Raw genomic sequence first — 22516 nt, forward strand, 5'->3', positions numbered from 1 at the left:
GACCTGTTAGACTAAATCTCTTTTCCGTGGTGTCACATTTCTCAGTTGCTGAGAAGATTCAAGCTACAGCACTATTTCTGAGAGGTCAGATAAATTGAACAAAGAAACAATGAAATGTAGGTACAAAGAGAGTCATTAGGCCAAATTATTGTTTAAATTTGTACCGCATAACTTGAATTTGCTTACCTGAAGCCTATGCTAAATTTTAGATTAATCAAGCAGACAAGAAAACTGGAAAAGGTACATGGACCCAAACACTGAAATCATTTTAGCTGGGGACTCAAACCTTTTGAGAAAAAATTGAAAATATAGCCCCCAGTATTGATTCTGTTCTCCTTCAGTGAGCTGATGCTTGGGGCCATCAGCTGGTCAGGTAATAAGTAGGGAATAGATTGGAAAACATTTTCCAGTCTGATAAACATGCTTCTAAAGGAGTTGGATTTAAAAAAAAAAAATCTGCAGGATAAAGGAGGTAGGAACTAGAGTACATGCATATGACATACATATTAAAAACTGAAATGAATTAATGCTGCTAAAATGAATGGCAAGTACATTTTAAATGGTGCAAACATTAAATGAATAGTGCGTATTTTTCATATTTATGTACTTTCATGTATATGACTCATGCAAGACTAAAAGAAAAGGTTTGAAGTAAAGTTTCAAACTGAAGTAATTCAATGTCTTCTCAAGTGTTCTTGCCCCATGCACGACTTCATTCAATTAGATTAAAATCCTTTAAAATCTTGGCTGGTGAAGGATAGAATTAATTTTCCTAATTTCATATTTAAAGCAGCACCACATACTCAGTGGTAACACAATGAGCTGACTTTTCAGCTCATTACCAGAAGGATCATCAACCCATGCTCAGATGCAGAAAACTTCGAGAAAGTTCCTTCCTTTCGCAATCCGCCAATACTATTCACTGAGCGCCTACTCTATGCAGAGCATTAAACTGCTCTCTTGGTACAGTACAGTAGAGTAACTAGACACAGTTCCTGCCGTTAAAGCCATTACTATCTGGAGGGGGAGCCAGACACAAAAATCAATCATAGGATAATAATAATGTTAGCATTTATTAAGCTCTTACTATGTGCAAAACACTGCTCTAAGCACTGGGGAGGTTACAAGGTGATCAGGTTGTCCCACGGAGGGCTCACAGTCGTAATCCCCATTTTACAGATGAGGGAGCTGAGCCCCAGAAAAGTGACTTGCCCAAAGTCACACAGCTGACAATTGGCAGGGTCAGGATTTGAACCCATGACCTCTGACTCCAAAGCCCATGCTCTTTCCACTGAGCCACACGGCTTCTGCAGGATGACAGAAGCAACAGTTTTAAAGATACTCCAGGTGCTGTGGGATTGGAGGAAGGGGTGTGAAAGCCAAATTTATTCATTCATTCAATCGTATTTATTGAACACTTACTGTGTGCAGAGCACTGTACTAAGCGCTTGGGAAGTACAAGTTGGCAAGATGTAGAGACGGTCCCTACCCAACAATGGGCTCACATGGGGCTCACAGTCTCAATCTCCATTTTATGGATGAGGTAACTGAGGTTAGGAGAAGTGACGTGACTTGCTCAAGGTCACCCAGCAGACTAGTGGCAGAGTCAGGATTAGAACCCATGACCTTCTGATTCCCAGGCCCATGGTCTATCCATTACGCCATGCTGAATGTGAAGAGCAGTAATTCAAATTTGTCTATCCCCTAAGACCAGACACTCAATCTTGATTTGTACTGGTCTATAAGTCTATCAACCCCTGAACTACCTCTTGCTGTTTGGCATTTATTTCTGCAATCCTTAGTACCCATGTAGCTAGGCATATTCAGAAGTTCTACAAGCTATTCTAAGAAAGTTTTCATTTCAAAGATTAAGGCTGAGGCTATTTAGCCGTGTAACAGCAAACCAGAATTAAAGTTAGTCATCCTTTATTCAGCCAAATCCCAGGAAAATCTCGATTATGAGCTCCAGCCAGAACTCAGTTGATGGCTTTGTGAAGGCTGCAATTACCATGGTCAACCAGATTATCAAACCAGATAGCGATCAAAGTTGGGATTTATGCAATATTTAAAGTTGCAAATACGAAGATGGAGTGCCTGATTACCAGAAAACAGTGACTACGTGTTTTGTCTTAGGTTATCTAAAGCTTAGCTTGGAAAACTGACAGAAAAAAAATCCAAATTGCCTTATCCTAATTTTTTTTTGTTGCCCAAATGTATGCTGTTGCCGAATTGTACCTTCCAAGCGCTTAGTACAGTGCTCTGCACACAGTAAGTGCTCAATAAATACGACTGAATGAATGAATGACTGAGAAACTCATTACCATATCATCCAGTGGTGTGATTTCAACCTTAAACTAATTTGAGGCACATCTCACAAGAAGCGAAACTTAATCTCCTCTCCTAATTCACCCTGAAAAGAATTTGGTACCAACCCCAGTGGAATGGTATTTTTCTAGTACTGGCAGAGGAAGCAATCTCATCTCAGAATGTCACAATAGTGCTTTTTTTACGGTTTTTGTTAAGTATTTACTACGTCCTAGGCACCTTTCCAAGTGCAGGGGTAGATAGCAAGCTGATCATCCATCAATCAATCAATCGTATTTATTGAGCGCTTACTTTATGCAGAGCACTGTACTAAGCGCTTGGGAAGTACAAGTTGGCAACATGTAGAGACAGTCCCTATCCAACAGTGGGCTCACAGTCTAGAAGATGTTGGACACAGACCATGTGTTCCACGTGGGGCTCACATTCTTCATCCCCACTTTACAGAGGTGGTAACTGAGGTACTGAGAAGTTCAATGACTTGCCAAGGTCATACAGCAGACAATCGGCAGACCAGAATTAGAACTCAGGTCCTGCAGACACTCAGCCCCAGTCCCTATCCAATAGGTCAGCCCCCTTGCCACTTGGATATTGTAGATTTGTGCTTCTACTTCCTCTCCCAAAATTCTCCTTTTAGGCCTGTTTTGAAAGTATTGTAAAACAATTTGTTATCTTAGCTTGATGATTGTTTCCCCCATTAGTTCCTTGTAGGCAGGGAAGTATGCTTTGTGCTTCTATTGTATATCTCCCACACTCTTAATATAGTGCACAACACACAATAGTCACTCAGTAAATACCATTACTGCAATCACAACTCCTTCTTCGATTATTGCTTTACACAGTATGGACTGAACAAATGCACTAAATAACAATAAGTGGTTGAGTTTCAAGGCTGACTACAGGACAATGATATTGAATTTAATCTGCAGTTGGAAAGAGTGGTGTGGTGAAGCTCATGGGAAGCTTTGCATTTTAGCCAAATTACGGTCATTTAGTATTTAAAGATCAAACTGGCTCAATCGATGGTATTTATTGAGCACTGAATACATAACAAATTTGGTAGACACGTTTCCTACTACCAGTGAGTTTGTAATCTATGCTCCTCAGTCTTTATAGCGCAAGAGCTTTGGCATCAGCGATGAAAAGCTATTGAGTTTGCAGTTCTTTCCTAAAGATTTTGCAACGAAAGAGTTGTGTAATTTATGAATGATACTTTTTAGAAAGGAGCTTCAACCAGTATAGAGGGATTTGCCTTTTTGGCTTTCCCTTCACAACCCGATTTGGAGGATAAAATTGTTATATCGTTATCTTTGTTGCCTAAGACAACATTCGAAACTCAATACAATTATGTTGGGGAGTTGTGTGTTCCATTCTACAAATAAGATTTACAGGTATTTTCCAGGAACTGAGTTGACAATTCTATTCATAAAAAATAATATGATCAAAATTATAATTCAAGAAATAATTTCTGGTGATATCAAGCATTATAAATGAAGATAAGGGTAAGGTTGATCTTAACTCTTGGTGGTGCTGCTTGCTCATTGTAAAGCATTATTTTGTTTAGAAATTATAGGCAAGTGATATTGACAGCAGTCTTTCATGCTTGGATTTGGGTGAGATTACCTAACATTCTTCCACTTCCTATTACTTCTTTAAACCTAAGACCGTTTATGGAATAACAAGATTCAGTCTTGGGAAGGGATTGTCACTGTTTATTGTTGTGCCATACTTTCCCAAGTGCTTAGTATAGTTTTCTACACACAGTAAGCACTTAATACGATTGAATGAATGAATTTCTTCTCATTAAATTGTCTTTGGAAAACACTGTCTCAAGAACACAGAATTCACTATTTTGTAACATAGTGTGTGACCAACCTCATCTTAATAAAAATTCTCATTTTTAATTTCATTAGAAGGAGAAACTCTTCATTTCTCCACCTCAGGGAAGAGAGCACTGCATGGTATTATTTGCAAGTTTTCCCTGAGGCATTTATCTACTGTGATGAATTTGTCATAGTCAAGCAACCTTAGAAAATATGAACTTGCCAAAGGCCAGCCTTTTTCGATTGGTGTTGGAAGAAAAATCATGAAAATGTAGGGTATTCTCAAGGGGAAAATATTTGCTTCGCATGTTTGTTTAGATTCATTACTGTCTCTGTACTATTTAAAACCCATTCAATAGACTGAAAACCTGCTGTTGTAGTGTGCTGCAAAATAAAAACATTAAACAAAAGCTTCACAAGCATTAACCATGGGTACATGGTACAAGCACGTGTTTTGAAAAAGACATTTACTTAGAATAATCGTTTGGGGCTAAATGCAAATGGTCAAATCCACATCCCAAAAGCCCAGTATTTTAGGACTATTTATGGATATCGTGACAGCCGCCCAGCCTCCGACCACTTAGCAATCCTAAAATTATCAGGCCCAAGTGACTGACAGAGATATCAAGGGGCTTCCAGCACCCTCTTTTCAGCAATCTGGCAGCCTCCTGGGTCAGTCAGTCAGAAGACAAAAATATTCCGTTTCCATGTCACTCAGTCCCTGGTATTTACTGAATGCTTTCTCTGTGCAGAGCCCGCAACTAAATACTTGGAAAAACTTGGAAGAGTACAACAAAATAAGTAAACAGGATTCTTGTTCTAAGAAATTCACAATTGAATAGCAGAGGTTACCAGCCCTGGGCAACAAGTGACTTCATAATAATGATGGCATTCGTTAAGCGCTTTACTATGTGCCAAGGACTGTTGTAAGCGCTGAGGCAGATAAAAGGTAATCAGGTTGTCCCATGTGAGGCTCACAGATTTAGTCCCCAATTTACGGAGGAGGTAACTGAGGCACAGAGAAGTTCAGTGACTTTCCCAAAATCACACAGCTGATAAGTGGTGGAGCTGGGATTAGAACCCACAGCCTCAGACTCCCAAGCCTGTGCCCTTTCCACAGAAGTCACGCTGCCCTCTCATCCTGTCTTCATCCTGACTAGGCTACGACTGTTTTTATTGCCAGCTGTCTTTCCAATCAGATGATGTGTAATTTGAAAGTAGGACTTGTAGATAGTGAAGCAATGGGAGAGAAATGATCAAAAATGAGGAGCTGAGGGGCTTGTAATAACGATAACAATAATAATAATAATAATAATGATGGCATTTATTAAGCATTTACTATGTGCAAAGCACTGTTCTAAGTGCTTGGGAAGATTACAAGATGATCAGGTTGTCCCACGGGGGGCTCACAGTCTTCATCCCCATTTTACAGATGAGGTAACTGAGGCTCAGAGAAGTTAAACGACTTGCCCAAGGTCACACAGCAGACATGTGGTGGAGTCAGGATTCGAACCCATGACCTCTGACTCCAAAGCCGAGCTCTTTCCACTGAGCCACGTTGTACTTCTCAAAGGGCTTAGTTCAGTGCTCTGCATACAATAAGCACTCAACAAATACCACTGAATGATTGATTCCCTGATTGTTTTCAAAGAGTCCTTCATTTCCTGCTGCTCTAGAGTTAATCTGAGGAGGGACTGAAATAATTGCCCATCATCTTGATATGTCCACCTAACACCTAGCACATTAACTCCATATTCTACTATTTATTCAGATCTCATTATGTGTAAATAATACTATACCTGCGTCCCCCAGTAGTGTGTGAGGTTAGAGCAGCTCCTGTTTCCATTGAGTCTCCCAAGTTGAGTACAGTTCTTTGCACACAGTAGGATCAATTGATGCCATTAAGTAGTAGTAATTTATGGGAAAAAATGAACCAGGCATGCAATTTCAAGCCAGAGGTGATATGTGTTGACACCTTTTTGGTGTTCTTAAAAGAGATAATGAGCACAAGTGGAATGGGATGAGAGACAATGGGCTTGTATCCCAACATAAAGAAACCTTGTTTTGGTATTGCTCATAATGCATTGCCACTCACTTTTACACATGATATAATCACATATGCTATACTTATAGAATAAGAAATTTAAAAAAAATATGTCCTGTCATCAAAGAGATTCAAAGATTAGAATCAAAAGCTGAAAAATGGGCAAAGTAGATAGACCATTTCACTTTACCCAGGATGGGAGTTTGCAGATTTTTTTTTCTTTAATTTCCGACCTCTCAAATTTATGTGTACAACTGCACATTGTTTCTGAAATTTGACTTCCTCTGAAATAGTATACTTGTCACAGTAAACTGGGAAGTTGCATCTTCCCAGACTCCCAGCTCTTGCTCAGATCTATCAGCTCACTTCCCACATCTCTAATCTTTGTACTTTTTCTCTTCTGATCCTTTGGTCCTGCTGATGCTGCAAAAGAATGATTATCATTCTGGGAAATACAAACTGAATAAAGGAAGAATCGATGCCTTAAATATAGATACAAGTGCATGATATAATGCAGCATCATAACACTGTAAGATTCAGAATGATATAATATAGTGACAGGTATATTTGTATTTGTAGGGAAAAGGGTTTTCTGCCTTGTAGTAATTCGCAATGAGTGAATAGCAAAATGTGTCTTTCTGGGAAGTTCAATTTAAATGGGTAAAGGTAGGTTTGTATGACTTTTTTTATTAATAATGAAGGCATCTCTCCTTTTAAGTAAATCCTTTGTTCCAGGGAGCTAAAGTATTTATATGCCTGTTTTTAAAAGAGACAATGATATTTTCAGCTTATGTTAGCGAGAGGAAGTCAACTTGAAAGTGGATAAAAATGGAATAGATTAGAGAAGCGCATGGCTCAGTGGAAAGAGCCCGGGCTTTGGAGTCAGAGTTCATGGGTTCGAATCCCGGCTCCGCCAATTGTCAGCTGTGTGACTTTGGGCAAGTCACTTCACTTCTCTGTGCCTCAGTTACCTCATCTGTAAAAAATAGAGATTAAGACTGGGAATCCCCCGTGGGACAACCTGATCACCCTGTAACCTCCCCAGCGCTTAGAACAGTGCTGTGCACATAGTAAGTGCTTAATAAATGCCATTATTATTACTATTTTTATTATCCTGGCCTACTTATTATTCCTCTGGGATCATGTAGACTTGAAGACACCTCTCAGGGTCGCACATGGAGAGTTTCCAGTCCTCTACCAGTCTCGACTATGGGAGGGAGAGTCAAGCAGAGGCTTACCCATTCCTTTCCCAACTTGGGCAGTGGCTAGCGACTGGAAGGCATTCTGCTACAAGTCAAAACTCACCTGTGCTGGGCAGCAGCTGCACGGGAAAATGTAAAAGACAGATAGCTTTATTGCATGGAAAGAGGCAATGGTAAACCTCTTCCGTATTTTTAACAAGAAAACTCTGTGGATCCACTACCAGAATGATTGCAGTTGTGGGTGAGGCATTCTGCATCCATGGCATTGCTATGGCTTGGACACGACTCGACAGCATGAGACAACAACAGACTTAAAGGTCCTTGTGGGAAGAGAAGGTGTATACCAACTCTGTTACACTGTACTTTTTGTACTTCCCAAGTGCTTAGTACAGTGCTCTGCACACAGTAAGCGCTCAATAAATACGATTGATGTACTCTTCCAAACACTTAGCATGGTGCTTTGTATTCATTCAATCGTATTCATTGAGTGCTTACTGTGTGCAGAACACTGTACTAAGTGCTTGAAATGTCAATTTCGGCAACAGAGACAATCCCTACCCAACAACACTCAGTAAGTGCTCAATCAGAATGATTGATTTTTTAAAAAAATTGCATATGTTGAGTGCATATTCAGTCAATCATATTCACTGAGTGCTTACTGTGTGCAGAACACTGTACTAAGTGCTTGAAAAGTACAATTCAGCAACAGAGACATTCCCTACCCAACAACACTCAGTAAGTGCTCAATCAGAATGATTGATTTTTTAAAAAATTGTATATGTTGAGTGCTTATGTTGCCAGGTACTCAACTAATCACTGGGTTAGGTACAAGCTACTCAGGTTGGATACACTTTATGTCCCATGGGGGACTCACAGTCTTAATCCCCATTTTACAGATGAGGTAACTGAGGCACAGAGAAGTGAAGGGATTTGTCCAAGATCACACGGCAGACAAGTGGCAGCTTGGCCTACTGGATAAAGCATGGGACTGGGAATCACCAGGTCATGGGTTCTAATTGCTCTGCCACTTGTCTGCTGTGTGACCTTGGACGAATCCCTTCAATCAATCAATCATATTTATTGAGCACTTACTGTGTGCAGAGCACTGTACTAAGCGCTTGGGAAGTACAAGTTGGCAACATATAGAGACAGTCCCTACCCAACAGTGGGCTCACAGTCTAAAAGATTTCACTTCTCTGGTAGATCACATCCCACTGTTGGGTAGGCACTGTCTCTATATGTTGCCAACTTGTACTTCCCAAGCACTTAGTACAGTGCTCTGCACACAGTAAGTGCTCAATAAATACAATTGATTGATTGATTGATCTTCTCATCCACGGATGCACGCACACACCACACACACAAACACACACACTTGTCCTTCATATTTGAAGACACCACTAATGAGGATGTTCACATACGAGTGTGGATGTGGCGGAAAAGACCAACATGGAATCCGCAGTCCTGGCCACATCGAACCTATTTAGAGGTTGCCTGTAGTTGCACTATTGAACTTAATGTTCGCTTTCTTTGAACATTGGTTTGGTTTGGTTGAACCTAAGCTTTAGTTATGACACCTAACATGGTTTCCTCTCTTTCCTCCATGTCTCTCTTTCCATATGAAGCTTTTATTCAAAGCAAGCTACTCCCTTCTTGTTGCAGTGTGTCATGCAGGTATTTACAGAAGACCTTTCTTCCGATAAAGCTAAAAATGATACTTGTGTTCCATTAAATAAGTCTCTAGGACGGAAAATGAATTAGAGGAAATTAGAATTTGTTCAGAATATTAGTACACCTGAAGAAGTCATTTTACCATATGAAGGGAAGGTTATTCCCTTCTTAGGAGTGATTCAGTCCTAGGTAATAGTGCGTTCACCAAAGGATAATAATACAGAAAATAAAATTATCATTATTTTTACGTGGTATTTGCTAAGTGCTTACTATGTGTTTGGCACCAAACTAGAACTAGGCTAGATATTCTTCCCCTCTTAGACTGTTCTCTCCCTTCTAGACTGTGAGCCTGTTGTTGGGTAGGGACTATCTCTATATGTTGCCGACTTGTACTTACCAAGCACTTAGTACAGTGCTCTGCACGTAGTAAGCGCTCAATAAATACTATTGAATGAATGAATGAATGCAGGTGTATCCTCAGAAATCAGCTATCCGTTGGCTGTTGGGTTGCAGCATTATCTGAGGTTTCCTTTTACATTGTCCTCCAAATGTTTCCTCTGCCCTCCTTGCTTATGCTTTCCCAGTTTTAGCTCTTCACAAGTAAGGACATTGTGTATTTCCTTTGATAGATAAACGTTCATACAGAAAGATTCTTCTCTTAAAAAAGAATCACATTATCCCCTTCCTTTGAATGTCAAATCCTACCCTTAAAAATATTTGCAAAAACAAAGGATAAATATAGCATTTGAACACATCCCTGAAAGCATCAGAACACACAGTGCGAAAGATTTTGAAAACGCGAGTGCCACTATATACACAGAAATATCTCTACAGACTGATGTCGAGGGGCTTCAGGGTATTAAAGCACAGAAAGACAAGCTTAAGAAAACAAACAATGTTAATCGAATTGAAAGCATTTCCTTCACACAACACCTGTTCAAGGCACACCAGGAAGCTCTTATGGTTTCTGAGGCAGAACACACAGATGGGACGGTCAGCAAAATAGTTTTGAGTCTATTTCAGAGACTTGAACAAATCAGAAAGAGATTAGTGCACACACAAGGCCGAGCTATTTACCAACTCCCAGGTTGAATTTGGCCAGGATGTCACAGAAGATTGTAGCTGGCAGGGGAAGAGAAGTAAAGAACTATAAGCAGAACCCACCCAGGTTGTCTGAGATTGGGTTCAAAATGATGTCTAGAAGAAATAGCACAAAATTCATCCTACTGATTATGATGTCCCTTGTAATACACATGAATTGCCATAACTCCTCATGAATTGATCATTTATCATTTTAAAACGGAGAATGGGAAGGCAGGAGACGCAGATTCTGCTACTACTACTTGGCTGCTGGATGACAAATTCTCTAAGGTTCATTTTTTTTCACTGTAATAGGAAAGATAACTTGTACCTACCTGCATCTGGCCCAGATGTTAGCTCTGTGCTTGGCACCTAGGAAGTTATAAGTACCATTAAAAATTGGGTTTATTATCAGTTAGTTTGGAATTGCTATCAATCAATAGTCTTTATTAAATCCCCACCACATGAAGGGCGCTGTATTAAATGCTTGGAGGAATGTAATCGAACTTCTATAAAAGATCTCTGCTCTCAAGGAACTTGCAGGGTAGTAGGAGAGACAGGCACTACAATAAATTACAGGTAGGAGAAAAAAGAATAAAAAAAATAAATCCATGGTATTTATGAGGGCTTACTGTATGAATGTAGAGTGCTGTACTTAGCATTTAGAAGTGTATGATACAATAAAATAGGTAGATTTGCTCCTTGACCTCAAGGAGTTTACAGTCCAGAGGGGGTAACAGACATTAATATAAATACATATTTACAGACAAGTGCTACAAAGGTAACAGAAGGGAGGAGTGGGTGTCATATGCCTAGGTGACTGAAGAGTATTGAAACTGCAGTTGGAAAGAAAATAGGATAAGGAGATGAGAGATTAGTCAACTGCCTTGTAGTAGAGATTTGATTTCAGAAAGACTTTGAAGGAGAGCAGCGAGTTTCTGGATGTGAAGCAAATACTAACCATATCAGAGGAAGTGATGATTAAAGTCTCTAGAGTGACCATGTTCTTAAACAGCTAAGGACTTGCTTTGGTTATGGCCTGATAGTCTAGTTTCTGTGTACCCACCTAATTCAAATTTCGAAGAGAAAAAATATATATTTGAAAATACAGGCCCAGTGGCATAAACCCACATGCATGCATATTTATATACATTCGCATACAAATCCATATTCATATGTGTATATATGCACATTTGTTGCCAGTTCAGATTTTATGTTCAAAGATGAGGATAACTATGTTTAAGATTGAGATGACTATTTCCTTCAAAGCTCATCAAAAGTGCATTTGAGGAGCGCTGTATATATAATCAGCTATTGAAAACATGCATTTGTTTACATATAGAAATTGAACTTCTTAAGGAGAAAACTAAAAACCACAGAGCTAAGCACTTGGGAGACTAAGATGGAAATAAAATGTAGGTTCCTTGCCCTCCAAGAACTTGCCACATAGAAGACACTGGGGAGCAGGCCACCTGATTCACATTCTTCCTGCCGCACAATTCATTAATTAATTCATTAAATCGTATTTACTGAGCCTTTACTGTGGTCAGAGCACTGTACTAAGAACTTGGAAAGTACATTTCGGGCAATAAATAGAGACAATCCCCACTCAACAACGGGCTCACTTTAGGGTGTTTTTTATTTCTTTTGGGAAGCTACGGAACCATACATAGTTCACTTGTCAAATAAGTCATTATGTGTACTACTGAGGCATAGAACTTCTCAAACTTCCTCTATTTCTGTGCCACTTTGCTTTAAATGGTCACCCCAACTTTTCTTGGAAGCCTGGAACATTAAGAAGTAACGTGAATTCTTTCAGGCCCATAACCTAGAAAACATGAACACAGATTAGCAAAAATTATGCTTCAAGAAATACCTAACATACAAATAGTAAGTAGGGTAGCCCTGGGAAACTCCTGATCACCATACGGAACTAGAAAACCTAAGAAGGAAAAAAAAATAGTTTATCCCCTGCTTGTGAGATTTCAGATTCATAGGTTTTGACCATTTTGTGTTTGAAACTTTGCAAACTTTTGTAAATAGAATAGGTAGAAAATATGGTAGCTGTTTGGAATTTGAACTATGTCATTTTATTTTTTTCCTTATACAGGAGCCCTAGCCATTATGATTAGAATATCTGAGATCAAAATGGGAAAACACCAGTTAATATTCCTAACAGCCCAAGTTCAGATTTCAATTTAATTTCATATGAACCATACAAGTGTGTGTGTGTGTGTGTGTGTGTGTGTGTGTGTGTGTGTGTGTGTGTGTATAATATACCCTGTGAATGTGCATACAGCCCACTATATGGGCAGTGGAGGAATTACAGTTATTGCTGTTACTAGAACAATGGGCAGAACCCCACTGGGAATTCATGGAGGGACGGGAAAATGGGAGGGATCAATTGGGATGTGGGAAATCGCAGCAGAAGTTGGAGGGAAAGAATAGACCAATGAGCGATCAAGCCTAGAAGTAAAGTAACAGAATGGTGAGTAATAATAATAATAATAATGATGATTGTGGTATTGTTAAGCACTTACTACATGCCAGACACTGTACTAAGCGCTGGAGTGGATACAAGAGTCAGAGAAAACTGGGGGAAGAAAGGTCAGGGGGTTATTTTGGAGACCAATGAGCAAAAAGGGACAATTATGAGGTAAGGATGAAGAAGGAAATGGAAGGATGAAAATCTATGGAAAGAGGGAAAGAGATGAAAGACAGTATTTACTGAACATTTACTAGGTATCATGTGGACCTAATACCATTTTGGCCTTGGCAGAGTGCAATTACGTAGTGATGCCTGCAAATTCTCTAAAATCTTTCCTCAGAAGGCCCAAAATACCCCACTACTGAATCCTGCCAAAAGGCCAAGGGTTCTCATGGGCCTTCTCCACTGTCTCTAAATGGTAGTTTAGCAATGAAATCTAGGAAGGATTATACACAGTTGCAGCATCTGCCCCCTGATCAGTGTAGCCCTTCGTTCTGCAGGCATTTCTGTTCTGCAAGAGGAAACCCAAGATTCAGTGACTCCAGAGAGACCACTGACAATTACTTTGTGGATAACCAACATTGGGCATTTACCATGAGGTAATTACATCGCATAGAGCATCTTGTGGAAGTATAACGGGCATTCCTGAAACTCAAATATCTGTGGAGGGCTTCCTCATCCCTCACTCTTGTTCCACCGTCTCTGGGTTCCCCTTCAGGGTTCCCGTGAACAGAGGCACTGAATCTGAGTCACAAAATTCAGTGGCATAGGCATAATGGAGGTTTACCCTGACAATAAAATAACAGAGAGTGGCTAGCCTAGGAAAATTTAGACAGTCCATTATAACAATGGATGACTAGTCACCCTAAGTGAGCCTCGTTTAATTTTCTGTAATAAAAGTTTTATAGACTATGATCTAATCCACAAAAATCTAGCAATTGGAATTTTTGAGCTCTGCTTATTTTTTAAAAAATACATAAGGTAAACGTAAAGTTTGTAAATTGGATTACAATGTTTAATCAGTAGATATTCATATATATAATAAATGTATATATATATATACACACACACAAACATATATTTCAAATAGTTCAAAGGTAAATGCTGTGACATGTCTCGTTGAACTTTACTCAAGAAAATATTCCTGCTTGCATATTATTCTTGAACTTAACTCAATGTAAATATTTTTTCATACAAATACGTTTCTTGCAGAATCCAATTGGGATTTATAAATGCGAGATGGAAAGGTTCAGCTGAAAGTAGAGAATTTCATTGAATACCACGTTATTTATAAAAACTGGAAAACAAAATCCCACATCCATTAAATGATTTCCCTAACAGCTTGTGTCAGGGCAACAGTGACCTTCCAGTTCAGAGAGTCATATTTACGTTATTTTTCCCCCATAAATTTACTTCAGAAGGTTATCAAAAATCAGAAGGAAGAATTTGTGAGAGGAAATGTTCACCTCCCACAAAATAAAGTTAATGTAGAAAGACACAGCCTGCTCTTCTAATTTCAAATTTGCAAACGTTACGGCAAGAGTATTGATAGTTATGGTATCCTCAACTCATTTCTCTCATTTAACCCACATATTCAGTTTCACCAAATCCTGTCAGTTCCACCTTCTCAACATTGATAAAATCTCTGCTTTTCTCCCCATTTTAAGTGCTACCATGTTAATCCAAGCATTTATCCATCCTGCTTTGATTACTGCAGTAGTCTCCTTGTTGACCTCCCTGCATCCTGCCCCGCCCTACTTCAATCCCTACTCTGCTTTCAGAATCATTTTGCTACAAAACCATTCAGTCCATGTTTCCCCGTTTCTCAAGAACCTCCAGTGGTTGTCCATCTACACCCTCATCAAAGACAGCATCTTATCACTAGCTTTAAAGCACTCAATCCTTTTCCCCCTCCAACCTGATTTTCTTCCACAACCCAGCCCGCACACTTCACCACTCTAATGACAACCTATTCACTGTACCTCCGTCAAATCTGCTTCTCTGTCAACCTCTCATCTTCGACCTGCCTCTGGCCTGGAACTCCTCTCTCTTCATATCAGACGGACAATGGCTCTCCCCACATTGAAAGCCTTCTGGAATGCACATCACCTCCAAGAGAGCTTCCCTAAGCCCTCATTTTCCTTATTCCCACTCCCTTCTCTGTCACCTTAATTTTCTCTCTTCATTCATCCTCTCCCCAGCCCCACCACTCCTATGTACATATCCATGATTTATTTATATTCATGTCTGTCTCCCACTTTAGACTGTAAGCTCACTGTAGGCGGGAAATGTGCCTATTATATTGTTATATTATCCCATGAGCTGGTTACAGAGCTCTGAACACACTAAGAATTCAAATATGATCGACTGATATCCATAAATCATTTATTTATATCAATGTCCATTTCCCTCTCTAGACAGTAAGCTCAGGGTGGGCAGGGAACATGTCTATCAGCTCAGTTTTATTTTATTCGCCTAAATATTTATTAAAGTACTCTGCACATAGTAAGGGCTCCATGGATACGATTGATTGATTGATACTTAAGTGATTCTTATATAATGAAAGATTATGCTTAACTCTGGGATAGAGCCAAGATAATCAAATCAGCTACAGTTCCAGTCCCTAGTGAAGCTCATGATCTAACAGAAGAGAGAACAGGTTGTTTGTGTAATAAGAATAATAATAACGGTATTTGTTAAGCACTTACTATGTGCCAAGCACTGTTCTAAGTACTGGGCACTGTTCTAAGCTCTACCTTAAGGGAGAAAGACCCAAAATAAAATTAACCAAAGGAAGCACTGCTCTGTAGAATAAAAACAGGACAAATAGTCATCACCACAGGAATACAATGTTCCAGTAATCCTTCACTGGGTAGGCTTTTTCTATTTACTGAACACTGAGTTGACGTATGTTTGAAGTGAAACATAATTATCCATCGTTAAACTACTGGGGTCTGTAGGAATCCAGTAATAGAAATCTAGGTTGTTTCAGTAGTAGTAGGAAAAATCAAAACAGAATATGGAAGGAGAAAGGAAAAGAAAAAGAGTGGGAATGGAGAACTAAGGGGAGACCAAGAAAGCATCATTGCTTCAATTAATTAATGGCATTTTGGGAACAGTAATTGTGTGCAGACCACCGTATTAAGCATTTGGGAGAGTATGAAAAAAACATAATTTTTAGACATGTTCCTTGCCCACAAGGGGCTCACAGTCTGGAAGGGAAGACAGACATTTATATAAATGAATTGTAGATATGTAGATAGGTGCTGGGAGGAGAAGCAGCATGGCTCAGAGGAAAGAGCCTGGGCTTGAGATTCAGAGGTCATGGGTTCTAATCCCAGCTCTGCCACTTAGCTGTGTGACTTTGGTCATTTAACTTCTCTGTGCCTCAGTTACCTCATCTGGAAAATGGTGATTAAGACTGTGAGCCCCACGTGGGACAACCTGATCACCTTGTATCCCCCCAGTGCTTAGAACAGTGCTTTGCACATAGTAAGCGCTTAACAAATACCATCATTACTATTATCAGTGCTTAGAACAGTGCTTTGCACAAGTAAGCACTTAATAAATGCCATCATTATTATTATTTCAAGTCCTTAAAGCATTCAGATCCAAGTGCATAGGTGACACAGAAAAGAGAGGGAGTGAAGGAAAAGTGGGTTTAATTGGGAAAGTCCTTTTGTAAAAGATGCGATTGTAATAAGGTTTTGATGTTGGGGATAGGAATTTCAGGTTGGAGGGAGGATGTGGGCAAAGAGTCGGCAGTAAGGTAGATGAGATCAAGGTAGCTGGCATTACAGGAGTGGTGTGACTACTGAGTCATAGTAGGAAATCAGCAAGGTAAGGTAGGAGCAGGTGAGCTTATTTTGAGTGTTTTAAATCCAATCCTAAGGATTTCCTGGTTGTTGTGGCAGTGGAAGGGTAACCATTTGAGGTTCTTGAGGAGTGAGCTTTTTGTAAGATGGAGGATTCATGAGAATATTTGAAAGATGTGAAGAAGCCATTTGAAAGTGAACATTTGAAGATAGTGATCAAGGAGGAGGAAGGGTAGAGGACAAGTGTTTTGAAAATACGTGAAGAGATAGGGGTCAGAGACGCAGAAGGAGGGAATAGCTTTTGAAAGGCAGTGGGAGGCTGGAAAGATGGAAGAATCAAAGACTGCACAAGAGGAGGGAGGGAGGGAGGGATTGGAGAGGATCAGGGGAGATTTTAGGAATACCATGCCTGATGGTTTCAATTTTATCAACCAAGTACATGGTGAGGCCACTAGGGAAAATAATGGGAGTGGGGAAACAAGAGGTTTGAGGAGGAAGTTAAATGTCTGGAACAGCTGGGTTGGGCAATGGATCAGGGAATCAGTAAGAATGAGGAAGCTGTTGTCAGGAGGATAAGAAGAAGGATGAAGATGAAGTTGAGATGGATGAGGTCAGCCTGGTGTCTGGATTTCCTCCAGCAGTATGCTACACCTCAAGTACAGGGGCCGTGAGAGAAATAGCGCAGGAGGAGAGTGGACTAAACAAAGAGGAGAGTGCGTTCACATCTGAGCTGATATGCGCAGGATTGGGACAAATAAATTGAAAAAAAGAGAGCTTTGAAAATGCAATCACTTGCAAGTATTATGTACTTCAAAGATCTCCTCTGTTATTATTTCAAGATAAAGCACTGGATCACATTAAATGAGGAACAAAAAAATCATGTCTGAAAAGGCCAGGATTAAGTATATTATTCACATGGCATATTTGCAAACACTATAAAAAAGTCGAATTTATAGTAGGTTAGAATTGTAACCCTAATATGCCTCTGTGAACTACTTCGATTAATGTGTTCCCATTATTTCTGAGTGGCTAAGTTTAAAATGCAAACAGTTTTAAATGCCAATTTACTTTTAACCTACCCAGTTCAAAGCCATATGACATGACTTCTGTGTCAAAAGCACACTGAGAGAGTTGAAAGTAACTTAGAAAACTTTTCGTTCAAATGGTGAGGTTGTACATTAAAAAAAACCACTTTGGTTAGGTGTCCTTTTCTCTTTCAGATAATTAACAGATTTAACAGGTACTAAAAATACTATAATAGTAAAAAAGAACAAAGAGCACATAGGTTTTAAATCACCAGTAATTTAATGAAACCTGTGCTGGAGTGGAATCCAAAGTACCTGTGGCTTCACCCCTTGTCAATCTTTGTTGTTGAAATGTGACTTCCAAGCACTTAGTAGAGTGCTCTGCAAACAGTAAGCGGTCAATAAATATGACTGAATTGAATGAATGAATTCATGGAGGTCTTCAAGAGCCAAATTTTGTGAATTACAAATCCTCCTTGTATTTAAGGGGAGCGACTCTTCAGTTGTACTTTCCAAATGCTTGATTAAATGCATCACATCTAGTGAGCACTCAATAACTATCTTTTCTGCTACAATTATTTATCTTGAGGTGGCACTGGGAATTCTGTTACTGTGTAAAATAATGTTAGCGTCTCACTTTATGTGAAACACAGCAGTGTGGGATAGTGGATAGAGCATGGACCTAGACTTCTAGACTGTGAACCTGCTATTGGGTAGGGACCGTCTCTATACGTTACCAACTTGTACTTCCCAAGCACTTAGTACAGTGCCCTGCACACAGTAAGCGCTCAATAAATACGATTGAAAGAATGAATGAATGGATCTGGGAGTTAGAAGGACCTGGGTTCTAATCCTGCATCTCCCGCTTGTCTGCTGTGTGAGGTTGGGCAAGTCACTTCACTTCTTTGTGCCTCAGTTTCCTCATATGTAAGATGAGGATTAAGACTATGGCGCTCCATGTAGGGAAGGGATTGTGTCCATCTCATTTGCTTGTTTCCATCCCAGTGCTCAGTATAGTGCCTGCCACATAGGAAGTGGTTTGGAAACACCACAGTTATCATTATTTTTATGTCAGAGTTGCAAGTGTGTATGTGCTAATGAGCGGGCAACCAGTCTCGGTTCTTGTTATTCTTGGTGTATGGACTGGGATGTTAATAAAGACTAGATTTTATAGGGGAAGTGGCCGGAATCAATCCAGTCAAAGTTCCCAAATAAGAATTTTGAAGTTCCCAAATCAGGCCTGGACTCATTTGTGGTAAAAATTTGATTCAAAGCAATGTGCAATTCACGAAGTCAAGTGATAGAAATAATTGGCCCCAGGAAGTTACTTTTCTATGAAAAGAACAAAAAGAGAAGAGTAATCAGGATGAAAGACTGTCTGTTCAGTCTGCTAAATTTTTAATGCCGGAGAATAAATCCAATATAGGCTCAGCCATCTGGATGCAGGCATCAAAACCACACCACTGAATGCAGTTGTTGCTCAATATTTTTCATTAGGGCCACAAAATCTGTTGGATTCCAGTGCTCACTAGTGATGGATGTGTGACCTTTCATTAAAGACTTCATTTGCATTTCTAAAACCTTAAAGTAAAATGGTTACAATGGACTAGTTTCGGTAACTGGTTGAATGCATCAGTGCCTCCCTTTTTGGTTACAGTAATAGAGAAGAAGCTTAAATTACAGAAACAAAGTTCAAAAACAGTGGAAGTTCCAGTCTCAAGGGGCCTCGAGTTTGAGGTGAAATCTTCATTAAAATTCAGACCACAGTAGTGACTAGTAGGGCAAGATGGGAAAGGAAACCTTCAAGATTGTGCTGCTAGAAAGTCTTCTTATCTTTGAAATGGGTGTTAAATTTGGAAATATCCATTTCTACACTGATACATCAGAATGAAACCACACATGCAAAAGATTCTGTGGACTGGAACGTGCCTAACTCTCCCATTCTTTATCAGTAATAATAATAATATTTATCGTATCTGTTAAGCATTTACTATGTGCCAAGGATTCTAAGCCCTAGGTAGATACAAGGTAATCAGGTTGTCCCACGTAGGGCTCACCATCTTAATCCCCATTTTACAGATGAGGCAATTGAGGCACAGGGAAGTTAAGTGACTTGCTCAAAGTCCCAAGCCCGTGCTCTTTCCGCTAAGCCATGCTGCTTCTCTAATCAGTTAAAAAGTAACCAATTTTAATGAATATACCCCCTTTAGACTGTGAGTACCACGGGAAGGAGAATACATCTATTCATTCATTCAATCCTATTTATTAACCTCTTACTGTGTGCAGAGCACTATACTAACCACATCTGTCAACTCTACTATATTGTTCTCTCACAAACACCCCATGGGCCTAGGAATTAGAAGGCCCTGGGCTCTAATCCCAGCTCTGCCATTTGTCTGCCGTGTGACCTCGGACAAGTCACTTAACTTCTCCGTGAACTCCGTTACCTCATCTGTAAAATGGGGATTAAAACTGTGAGCCTTATATGGGACAGGAGCTGTGTCCAACCTGATTACCTTGTATCTACCCCAGTGCTTAGAACAGTGCTTGGCACATAGTAAGCTCTTAACCAATACTACAGTTATTAGTGCTTGGCAGCGTAAGATTTCAATAAATAAGATTGATTGATTGACTGACTGATGAGATCTTGGCTGTTACTTGTGGAGCCTTAGGTTACCCCGGAGACCAGATATGGTGTAGCTACAGCTGGATGGACCCAAGATTAAGACTGTGATCCTTATGTGAAACAGGAACTGTGTTTACCCTATTTTATATGTACTCCAGTATTAAGTGCTTAACAAATACTTAAAAAAAAAAGGGTGAAGTAAGCTAATACCCCTCAACTAATTCTATACTGCCATACTGGAAGATGTGACAAAGGCCCTGAAACCAGCATCAGAATATCAGAATGAACTATAGGAAAACATTTGTCACCAAATGGGTGACAGACCTCTTGAATGTCTGAGCCCTCATTGAAGAGCTAGCACTTGGAACTGTGCTGACACATAGTAAGTGCTTAATATAGCAATAATAATAATAACAATAATAACTGTAGTGTGTTGATGATTGGGCTCTAGAGGTACGCTGAAGACAAAATTCCTGAGTCAGGAAAGTACTAATCCTGACAGTAAGCCTGAAGATGACAGAGCCAGAAACCAGTCAGTACCAGAGAAGACTTACAGAATTAAAGATTACCACAGACATTGAGTTGAATGGAGTCACCTATTCGTTCCACTTAGGCAGTCAGTCTGTTAGCCAATTGTATTTGTTGAGTGCTTACTGTGTGCAGAGCATTGTACTAAATGCTTGGGAGAGTACCACATAATGATAAACAGGCACATTCCCTGCCCACGATGAGCTTATAGTCTGAAATACACCCTGGTCCAGCTGTTCTTTTTGACATAGTTGCCTTTCAGCATTCATATATGGTGGCGTGTTTGGAAACACAGCAGCTGTACAAGTAAGTAGCTCTGTTTCTTCTCTCCCCCATACTCTCTAAATGGCATGATTAGTGTTTCCACTTCAAACTCCAATTGATGCAAATTTAACTACACACCTGTTGGATTCTCTCATGTTTGCAAGGATATAAATCCTGCAGCTATTTAATAAATGAGCTAGTATCTTCTCCCTAAACTTTCAGGTTACATACAGGACCAGTGACAGATGATGAATGAGATAAGCGGCAGCTTCTTTCTTCTGCATTACCCTCGCATTTGGTTTGATGCCCCTTATTTATCCCATCCCTTCACGGGCTAATAGAAAAGACAAAATAAATGTGGTTCTAAATATTGCCATATAGCACCAGAATATTGATGGTAGACAGACCTGGTATGCAGCAACCTGTTGAAGGGATTGTTCTTTAATTTTTTTGCACATTCCTAGAGGATTCCAAGCAATAAAGCACTTTTAGGAATTCAGAGAAACTGAGTTCTAGACCAGATCCTGCCTGAAGCTGGCTAAAGTGGACACAAAGACTAAATATACCCTCTGAGCATCAGGGGAATGTGGCTGACAATTAACTGAGCAATTGTATTTGTTGGACACTTACTAAGTTCTTTGAGGGTACAATACAAAGGAATTGGTGGACTCATTCCTGGCCCACAAGGAGCTTACAGTCTAGAGGGGAAGGCCGAAAAATAAATTACAGATATGTACTTAATCAATCGTATTTATTGAGCACTTACTGTGTGCAAAGCACTGTACTAAGCGCTTGGGAAGTACAAGTTGGCAACATACAGAGACAGTCCCTACCCAACAGTGGGCTCACATTCTAAAAGGGGGAGACAGAGAACAAAACCAAACATACTAACAAAATAAAATAAATAGAATAGATATGTACAAGTAAAATAAATACTTAAGCAATGTGCAGCTGAGAATGGGGTGAATATCAAGTGCTTAAAGGGTACAGATCCAATTATATAGGCATCACAGAAGGGAGGGAGTAGTGGAAATGAGGGCTTAGTTTGGAAAAAAGCCTCTTGGAGGAGAAGTGAACACTCTGTAAATCACTAGCACTTTGAGTCTCCCGGACCATGGCTCATCCATAGTTCCTAATGGAGCCTCTCTTTATATAAAGACTCTGTAGCTATTCATTATCTATTTATACGTTAATGAGAAGGAGCATGGCTAGCAGATAGAGCACAGAGTGGTGAGAAGGACCTATGTTCTAATCCTAGTTTCACCACCTGCTTTGTGACTTTGAGCAAGTCACTTCATTTCTCTGTGCCTCATTGATCTCATCTGTAAACTGGGGATTAAAACTGTGAGCCCTATGTGGGAAAGGAAATTATGGCTAACCCGATTATCTACCCCAATTGTGCCTGGCACACAGTAAGCGCTTAACAGATACGGCAATTATTCTCATCGAGAAGTTGAGAGTGCAAGTAGCAACTGCAGAGAGCACAGACACACTTGTGAAGTAGATTGACCCTTGCATAGCTAGATATCGTATATAGATATCTACATATTATGATTATGAGAAGCAGCGTGGCTCAATGGAAAGAGCCCGGGCTTGGGAGTTAGAGGTCATGGGTTCAAATTACGGCT

At 39.8% G+C, this 22516-nt stretch overlaps 1 protein-coding gene and 1 non-coding gene across 2 annotated transcripts in view; one reads left to right on the forward strand and one right to left on the reverse strand.

Moving 5' to 3' along the window:
- The window catches only part of CSMD1 (CUB and Sushi multiple domains 1), a 1252749-nt gene that overhangs the window by 1009001 nt on the left and 221232 nt on the right, over positions 1–22516 (reverse strand). The window lies entirely within an intron of this gene.
- LOC119920693 lies at positions 7347–7484 on the forward strand. The gene has a single exon (XR_005448422.1). It is a non-coding gene; the product is annotated as a small nucleolar RNA SNORA7 (small nucleolar RNA).

This window comes from Tachyglossus aculeatus, chromosome X1 (genome assembly GCF_015852505.1).
Source record: "Tachyglossus aculeatus isolate mTacAcu1 chromosome X1, mTacAcu1.pri, whole genome shotgun sequence".
Classification (NCBI taxonomy): domain Eukaryota; kingdom Metazoa; phylum Chordata; class Mammalia; order Monotremata; family Tachyglossidae; genus Tachyglossus; species Tachyglossus aculeatus.